General features: G+C 41.7%; 1 pseudogene; it reads left to right on the top strand.

Moving 5' to 3' along the window:
- Positions 1–5,203: 5,203 nt before the first annotated feature.
- The window catches only part of LOC119569685, a 20,044-nt pseudogene continuing 15,247 nt past the window's right edge, over positions 5,204–10,000 (top strand).

Raw genomic sequence — 10,000 nt, 5'->3', positions numbered from 1 at the left:
GTAAGCTGCTTTCCATATTTTTCTTTTTAGTTTGTTCAGTCCTCCCATGGACTATTTCTGCATCCTTCCAGTTTTCGGTAGATGTCCCAGCTTCATCTACATGTACCACCATGGGCGTTTGGAAGTTCTATGGTGACGGATGTCAGCTCGATGTTTCGCTGATCCTGGTGCTGAAACCACGGCCGTTTTCCCCAAAGTATGCTGTATCGCAACCGCTGCAGGGTATGCGATATACAACACTACAAGGGTTTGCCTTTTCGGGCTGCTTTCTGTCCACGTATTAAGTCATGTATCTTTTCCCCGGATGTGCTGGCGATTCTCACTGTCCTTGCCGAAGTATTTGCTGATCGCCTGGGAAATGTTTACATGACCGGTAAAAATGAGAACATTACTAGAAGAGGGTGCGGGGTCCTGCTCTTGCAAGTATGCTCTCCGCCTTCTTTTTGAGGTTGAACAGGAAGCCCTCTGGGATACTTGTGTGTTTTCATGAAAGAACTAATTACATAGGCAACCTCATCCTCGAGAAATTCAGGGCTTGCCAGATCCTCAGTGCTTTGGAAGAAGCCAATCACAACACCAGATTTCGTTTTGTTGCTGTGGGCCGGAGTATATAATGGATATAATCATCTTTAATTAGTAGGCTTTTCTGTATACAGAGAAAACGTAGGTCGTCCGTCACCCCGAATGGATCAGAGTATCCAGGAAAGGTAGTTTTTCTGATTTCTCCTCCTCCTCCACGGTGAACTGGATTTTCTTCGTGAACGGAGTTTGATGCCGCGCTAGTGTATGTTGCAAGCACGACCTCCTGGGGACAATGACGAGGACGTCCATCTACGTAGCGAAAGCCATGTTGAATGTTTGCCGATTATATCCCTGTAGTTATCCCTCTCCAGCCGTCCTCCATGAACAAGCAAGCCATGACGGCACTCAAGGGGAGCCCATGGCGAGGACCATAATCTGCTGGTATTCATCCCCAGCAAATTCGAAGTATCCGAAGTTTCACGCATAACTTCACTAGGAAACAAAGTGGTGTCTCGGCAGCGGGAGTTCCTGCGTCCTGTCCCCATGGAGCTGGTGACCCTCTCGACTGCCCGGACTGGTTCGTCCTGTGGGTACATTGGTAAAAGAGGGATTTTAACATCAAAAACTGGCAAGCTTTTTATTTCTATACCCAGAAATTCTGGAGACGTCTGATGAGGTCCCCCGGAGTTCTTTCAGGTGGAATCACTGATGACCCCCATAAGCGCCAGAGAGGGGTTTATGCCAAAAACCTTGGCTAAACGATGGGGAGCGCTGCCAATGCCAGAGGTGATCGGTCTCATCATCGGCACACCTGGTTTGGTGTACCTTCGGGAGACCTCTCATGGACGGGTTGCGGGGGGGTCTCTTCCAGCACGTGAAGTAGGCGTTTACCTTCGGCTGAACGCAAGAAGTAAACCCTCGCCTTTTTCTTGAACCTGGCAGCCCTCCATCTTCCCCTCACCTTTCGTTACTTTCCTGTTAAACAGTAGAATCGGAAAGTAAATTGTTCATTTTATGTAAATAATCATTTTTTATCCATAACAACAATGCCACCACCTTTATCAGCCTGGGTGATGACGAGTGGTCCTCATCGTCCGCGGAGGTCCTTCAACGCGGAGATATATATCTGCGTGGGATCGCCGGGGGGCGCGACGATGCATCAGCCATACAGCAAGCAGTGGATCCTTGGACGAACCCTTTGTCGACGTCACTATCGGTCCAGCGGTGGTTTCGAGATGACGTAAGTCCCATTAGGTCCTTCTTTTTCTTGCCCGGTGCTGAATTTTGAGGCCCTAGCGAGAGGGCTTTTCTTTTTCTTCCAAGGGAGTCAGGTGTTTGGAGGACATGTTTTTTGAGGAGATCACTTCGTCCAGCTTTTGTCCAACCCGCTCTTTCTGCATATACGTTTGTAAATTTCTCTTTATGTTTGACTCGTTTGAGCTCGGTCCCTCCCTGCTGTAATTGGAGGACCAGCTCATGGGGAAGGTGTTTCTCCCTCGAGTTTCATCCCGGAGTTCGTCGATTCGGTGTTTGCAGGGTCCCTAATGGCCCTCCACAAGGAAGGCCCGAGCACTATCTGGGAACGGATGCTCGCCCGGATTTTCAACTGGCTCGGAGCTGAAGGTGGCAAAAACTTGCTCAGCCAAGCAGTCCCCCATCAGGAACCAACGCCCGATTCTTGACACTCTGGATCTTGCGTCTTGTGAAAAAAATCCCGGGGAGGGGGAAACCCATTCGCCCATTCCATGCCGTGGAGTAGGATGAACCGTATTCATATGACAAATGTAGATAAGGTATGAATGAGAATGAATATCTTCACAATACAAGAGATGTATTTGACCGGTTTTTCACTGTGTCTTCGTCCAGAAAATACACATCATTAGAGAAATTACATAGAAAATACATATATCAGGCGTGAGCTGACAGAATACCTGACTGTGGACTCCTATTCGTTTGCTCGTAGGATTTTTTTGCTGTGACCCTTGGATTAATCTTTGAACCTGCCACGGGCCGCCCGATGCAGGTTTCAGATTATCCAAGGTCACAGCAACAATCCTACGAGCAACGAATAGGAGGTCACAGTCAGGTATTGCTGTCAGCTCACGCCTGAATATATATTTTTTCTATGTTAATTTCTCTAATGTTGTATTTCTGACGAAGACACAGTTGAAACCGGTCAAATACATCTCTTGTATGTGGAAGATATTCATTCTCATTCATACCTTATCTACATTTGTCAATATGAATACGGTTTCATCCTACTCACGGCAATGAATGGCGAATGGGTTCCCCCTCCCCGGGATTTTTTTCACAAGACGCAAGATCCAGAGTGTCAAGAATCGGCGTTGGTTCCTGATGGACTGCTTGGCTGAGCAAGTTTTTTGCCACCTTCAGCTCCGAGCCAGTTTGGAAATCCGGCGAGCATCCCGTTCCCAGATAGTGCTCGGGCCTTTCCCTTGTGGAGGCCATTAGGACCCTGCAACACCGAATCGACGAACTCCGGGATGAACTCGAGGGAGAACACCTTCCCCATGAGCTGGTCCTCCAATTACAGCAGGAGGGACCGAGCTCAACGAGTCAAACATAAAGAGAAATTACAACGTATATGCAGAAAAGAGCGGTTGGACAAAGCTGGACGAAGTGATCTCCTCAAAAACATGTCCTCCAAACACCTGACTCCCTTGGAAGAAAGAAGCCCCTCTCGCTAGGCCTCAAATTCCAGCACCGGGCAAGAAAAGAAGGACCTAATGGACTACGTCCATCTCGAACCACCGCTGGACCGATAGTGACGTCCGACAAAGGGTTCGTCCAAGGGATCACTGGCTTGCTGTATGGCTGATGCATCGTCGCGCCCCCCGGCGATCCCACGCAGATATATCTCCGCGGTTGAAGGACCTCCGCGACGATGAGACCATCGTCATCAACCCAGGCTGATAAAGGTGGTGGCATTTGTTGTTATGGATAAAATGATTATTTACATAAAATGAACAATTTTACTTTCCGATTCTACTGTTTTAACAGGAAAGTAACGAAAGGTGAGGGGAAGATGGAGGCTGCCAGGTTCAAGAAAAAGGCCGAGGGTTTTTTACTTCTGCGTTCAGCCGAAGGTAAACGCCTACCTTCCACCTGCTGGAAGGAGGCCCCCCCGGCAACCCGTCCCATGAGAGGTTCCCCTCCCGAAGGTAACACCAAACCAGTGTTGTGCCGATGACTAGACCCGATCACCTCTGGGCAATTGGGCAGCGCTCCCCCATCGTGTTAGCCGAACCGGTTTTGTTTGCTAAAACACCTCCTCTGGGCCGCCTATGGTGGGTTCCATCAGTTGGATATTCCCACCTTGAAGAACTCCGGGGACCTCATCAACGTCACTCCACAAAAATTTCTGGGTAGAGAAATAGAAAAACCGCTTGCCAGTTTGTTTTTTGATGGTTAAATTCCTTCTTCTTTACCCAATGGTACCCAACCGAGACGAAAAGCCAGTCGTCCCGGGCAGTCGCAGAGGCCCGATCAATTCCACCAGCTTCCATGACAAGACGCAGACTCCGAAACTGACCGAGACACCCATCTTGTTTGTTGTCTCCCTAGCTTGAAAGTTTTAAATGCGTGCAACTTCCGGAATTACTTTCGAATTTGCTGGGAAGTGAATACCCATGAGATGAATAGTTGGGTCTTCTGCGCCATGGGCCTCCCCACATGCGGAATGCCGTCCATGGCTTGCTTGTTTTTTCATGGAGACGCCTGTGAGAAAGGTGATAACTACAGGGATATAATCGGCCAAAATTCAACATGGCTTTCTGCTAAAGTAGATTGGGAACCCGGTCCCTTCCTGTCACTTCATTGTCCCCCAGTGCCAGGTCGTGCTTTGCAATCATATACTTAGCGCGGCTCAACTCCGTTTTCACCGAGAAAATCCAGTTTCCACCGTTGGAGGGAGGAGGAGAAATCCCCCCCACTCAGAAACTACCTTTCCCTGAGTATACTCTCCTGATCCACTCGGGTGTGACGACGAACCCTACGTGTTTTTTTCTCTGTTCAGGAACAGGGCCCTACTAAAAAGATGATTATATCCCAAATTACTAACTCCCGCCCACACACAACAAAACTGAAATAATCTGGTTTTGTGATTTGTGATTGGCCTTCATTCCTCCCAGAGCACTGAGGATCTGCCAGCCCCTGATTTTTCTCGAGGGCATGTTTTTTTGTAGTTTTGCCCTTAGTGAATAGTGGTTCTGTTTCAATTGAAACAACAATATTCCCAGAGGCTTCCCTGTTCAACCTCAAAACAAGCAAAGGGCGCGAGAGCATTACTTGCAAGGCAGACCCCGCACCCCTCGGGGTCTAGTAAACTGGTTTTCCTCATTTTTACCGTCCATGTAAACCATTTCCCCAGGCGTATCAGCAAAATACTTTTCGGCAAGACCAGTGGAGATCGCCACCGCCAACAGATTCCGGTGGAAAAAGATAGACAACCTTGGACTAATACGTGAGCCAGAAAGCAAGTCCCCGCTAAAGCCAACACCTCTGGTAGTGTTGTAAAATATCTGCATACCCCTCGCAACGCGGTTTGCGATACAGCTCATACTTTGGGGAGAACAGGCCCGTTGGTGTGGTTTCAGCAAACAACCAGGATCGCGAAAATCGAGCGGACCATCCGCTCCACCATAGAAACGTTTCCAACGCCATGTGTAAGGTAGATGAGAAACTGGACATCTACCGAACTTGGAAGGATGCAGAAATAGTCCCTGGAGGAACTGAACACAAACTAAAAGAAAAATATATGGCGAAGCCGCCTTACATCGCACGTGCAGAGTAATTGTAAAACACGGCCATCGGGCAGGTTCAGATTTATCCAAGGTCACAGCAACAATCCTACGAGCAACGAAATAGGAGGTCACAGTCAGGTATTCTGTCAGCCTCCACGCCTGATATATATTTTCTATGTAAATTTCTCTAATGTAATGTATTTCTGACGAAGACACGTCGAAACCGGTCAAATACATCTCTTTTTATTGTGAAGATATTCATTTCTCTATTACCTTATCTTATTTAATTTCAATTACATAATATATTATTATTTGCAAAATTTAGTATAAGGTTCCTCCGAAAAAATAATACAATCCAGATTATAAACACCGGTTTTCCCGAACTGCCTCAACACAAAGATTACAAACATATATAAAAACTATAAATCCCGACAATCTTTCCATATGCTCGCCTTCTTTGAGCATTCCTCAACACAATTACATTACTTGAATTAAAACATTTTCCATACTTTTATCTCAATTATTGCAGAATCCTAATACTTGTCACCACATAAAAGAATTACAATAATTAAAAGAGGTTGAAAAAAAAGTGGACGAAGTGAATACCCCAAAAAAAAAAAGTCCTCCAAACACGGCTTTAAAAAAAAGCCCCCCTTTTGACCCCCAAAGCCAAAAAAAAAGGGGCCCTTTGGCTCTTTTTCCGAAACCCCTGGGGCTTCCCCCCGGGGGGGGTTCTCCCCGGGGCCCCCTTGCGATTTGGGGTTTAATCGCCGCCCCCGGGGATTTCCCCCGCGTAATTTTTTGAAAAGGTTTCCCCGGCTGGCCCCCCGTATTTACCCCCTTTAAAAAATTTTGGGGGGGTTTTTTTATTAAAAAAAATTTTTCATAAAAAAAAAAACAAAAACTTTCCCGGGTTCAGGGTTTCAAAGAACCCAAAAATGAGGGGGAAGATACTTTCCGGTTTTTGGGGGCCCGGGTTTTTTTTTTTTTCACCCGAATTAAAGGGTTTTTAAAAGGGAAGAGGCCCCCCCAAAAACCCCCTATAGAGGTCTAAAAGGGACCCCCCCTTTCCGTGAACCGATTTTCTGGCCCTTTGGCCGCGCTAAAGTTTGCCCCCGGTTTTTGGGGTAACCCCCTCTGGGCCTTTTTGGGGGGCCATAAATTTTCCCCTGAAAAACCCCCCGGGGGGCCCTCGCTCCCCCCAAACGGGGATAGAAAAAAAAGGCCCCGTTTTTTTGGAAATCCCCTTTTAAAATTCCCCCCAAAAACAAATTTCCGGGAAAATTTAGGGGAAACTTTCCTGGGAAACCAGAAAACCCGCGGGGGGGCCCCCCTTTTTTTTTCCCCTTAATATGCTGAACTTCGGTCCCCCTTTTTGGGGTTAATAAAAGTTATTTCCCCCCAGGGCCCCCCTTTTTGTCCGCACCGGGTTTTTTTGGAGGGCCGGAGAGGGATACTAAAAAATAAAAGGGAAAAATTTAAACCATTTTTCTACGTGGAAAGTCCCTGCAATTGTCCCAAAGGTTTTTGCTTCCAAAAATGGGGGGTCCCCCTTCCAAAAATAGTTCCCTTTTAAGGGGGGGGAACAGAAAAAAACCTTTCCCCCTTTCTTGACCTGGGGGGAAAAACCCTACTTTTCCCTTTTCGAACCTAAAAAAAAGATTTTTTATATAAAAATACCCCCCCAACAAAAAAACAAACTTTTTTATGGGCCCCCTTTTTGGGAAAAAGGGGCCAGCCCCGAAATTTTTTCGGGAGATTTTCTTGAAATTGCTTTTGGGGCACAAATACCCCCAAAAAAACCCCGTTTCCCCCAAAAAAGGGGCGGAGCATACTTCAAGCGGGGCCCCCCCCACCCTCCCTTTTGGGTTTTTTCATTTTTCCTCCCTTCTTTAGGGGTACAAAATCTTTTCCCAAAAGGGGAGGGTTTTAGGGATGGGGGAAAAAACAACTTCGGGCAAAAAAAGGGGCCCCGCCCCTTGTAGTTTGTAATTCCTTTTTTCCCCTTTGGGGTTGGTTCCCCCCTATTTTTGGGGAAAAAAGGCTTTGGGGGGTTTCCCGCCCCCCGATTTCCCCACGGGGGGGGGGCTAATGGGGGCCCCCAAGAACCTTTTAACCTGGGAAAAAGGAAAGGCGGGCACTCCCACTGGAAAAGGTCAAAATTCCCCAAAACCCGAACAAAAAAAAGAAAAAATTATTTGGCCTTTAAAATCCGGGAGGAAAACCCCGCATTTGGGGGGGTTTAGGGTTACCGGTTTAAGCAAAATTTAGAAAAAGAAAACCCCCATCGGATTTGTACCGGGTGTTTAAAAAAATTTTCCCCCGTAATTTCCTAAAATTAAAGTTTTTAAAAAGGCCCAAACGAAAAAAACCGGTTAAACTTCTCTTTGTAAATTTTTTGGTTTACCCAAAACCTTACTTTATTTTAAAATTTGCCTTTAAAATTTTAAAATTTTAAAAATCTAAAAAAATATTTAAAAAATAGAAAAAAAAAATATATATAATATTTCAAAACCAAACCAACAAACACCCAAAAAAACCCCCAAACCCTTATTTAAATAAATCATTTAAAAAAATAATTAACACATTTTCAAAATAAATATTTTTAAATCCCCCCAAAAAATCAATTTTTTTCCTTCCCAAAAATTTTCAAAGCAAAATCCAAAATTTTTAAAATCCTTTTTTCAATTATTTCCTTAATTTTTTTTAAAAAATTCTTCCCGCCTTGAAATTCAAAAACTTTAAAAAAATCTTTTTTTTTTAAAAAAATTTTTAAAAAAATTTTATTTAATAGGGTGCAGAAAGCACCCCAAAGCAACCCTTGTAGTGTTTGTATATCGCATACCCTGCAGCGGTTGCGATACAGCATACTTTGGGGAAACAGGCCGTGGTTTTCAGCACCAGGATCAGCGAACATCGAGCTGACATCCGTCACCATAGAACTTTCCAACGCCATGGTGGTAACATGTAGATGAAGCTGGACATCTACCGAACTGGAAGGATGCAGAAATAGTCCCATGGAGGACTGAAACAAACTAAAAAGAAAAATTATGGAAGCAGCTTACATCGCGACGGAGAGTAATGTAACACGGCATCGGGCAGGTTCAGATTATCCAAGGTCACAGCAACAATCCTACGAGCCAACGAATAGGAGGTCCACAGTCAGGTATTCTGTCAGCTCACGCCTGATATATATTTTCTATGTAATTTCTCTAATGTATGTATTTCTGACGAAGACACAGTCGAAACCGGTCAAATACATTCTCTTGTATTGTGAAGATATTCATTCTCATTCATACCTTATCTATATATTTTTTTATATATATGTACATATACATATATATTATATATATATAATTATATATATATATATATATATAAAACCATAGAAAAAAAAAAATATATATATATACATATTATACACACACACAACACCCACACACACACACACACACACACACACACACACACACACATATATATATATATTATATATATATATAATATACACACATATATACAAATACATATACACATACACACAAAAATCATCATTATTATCATTATCATCATTACCATCATCATTATCATTATTATTTGCAATTATTATCATCATTATTGCCAATTAATCATTATTATTGCAATTATTGCAGTAATAATATATATTTTTAACAACTATACTAATAACAGCTACAATAATGATAGTAATAACAATAATACTAACAATAATAAACGTTTTTTATAATAATTATTTTATATCATTTATATTAATTAATGTCGTTTATTACTGTAATTATTACTGTTTTATAATAATTATATTTTTTACAATTATAACTACTAGTAAAATAATAATAATGATAATAATAACAATAATAATATTAAATAACAATATTATAACGATTAGTTATTATTATCATTATACTTATTATTATTATTGTTATTATTACAGTTTATAAAATATTTTTTGGCAATAATACTAATAATTAAAGTACTACTACTACTACTACTACTACTACTACCTATTTACTACTACTACTTGATAAAAAAATGATAATAATAATATTAATAATAATAATAATAATATTAATAATAATAATTGATAATAATAATAATCATGAATAATAATAATGATAATAGTAATAATATTAATAATCATCAAATGTTTATCCAAATTCTCTCTTTATTCTCACTTTTATCATCATTATTGTCATGATTAATAGAATTCCTGGTAAATTATTATCATTATTACCCTAAATTAATTTGCCAAAATCATCAAATGAATTGGAAAAAAACGTCCATTTTTGAGTATACTCTCCAAAAGGCAGTAATTTTCGCTAGATTTTTGCCGCTTTTTCGACATTTGGGATCTTTTTTTTCTTTTACCCTTTTTTTTATTATATATGGACACAATTCCTGTTATTATAATCATTATTATTATGATTATCATCATTATTCTCGTTAATATCATCATTATCATCATTATTGCAATTATTATCATCATTATTGCAATTATTATCATAATTATTGCAATTATTATAATTTGTTATTGCAATTATTGCAGTTATCATGATATATATTTCTACAACTATACTAATAACAACTACATAGTAATAGTCCATAAGAATAATAATAACAATAATGACGTTTTTTATGATAATCATCTATATCATTATTTTAATTAATATCGTTATTACTGTAATTATTACTGTTAAAAA

The sequence above is a fragment of the Penaeus monodon genome, unplaced genomic scaffold, assembly GCF_015228065.2.
Source record: "Penaeus monodon isolate SGIC_2016 unplaced genomic scaffold, NSTDA_Pmon_1 PmonScaffold_180, whole genome shotgun sequence".
Lineage (NCBI taxonomy): Eukaryota > Metazoa > Arthropoda > Malacostraca > Decapoda > Penaeidae > Penaeus > Penaeus monodon.
The sequence above is the reverse complement of the archived record's forward strand: the minus strand, read 5'-3'. Positions and strand labels throughout refer to the sequence as shown.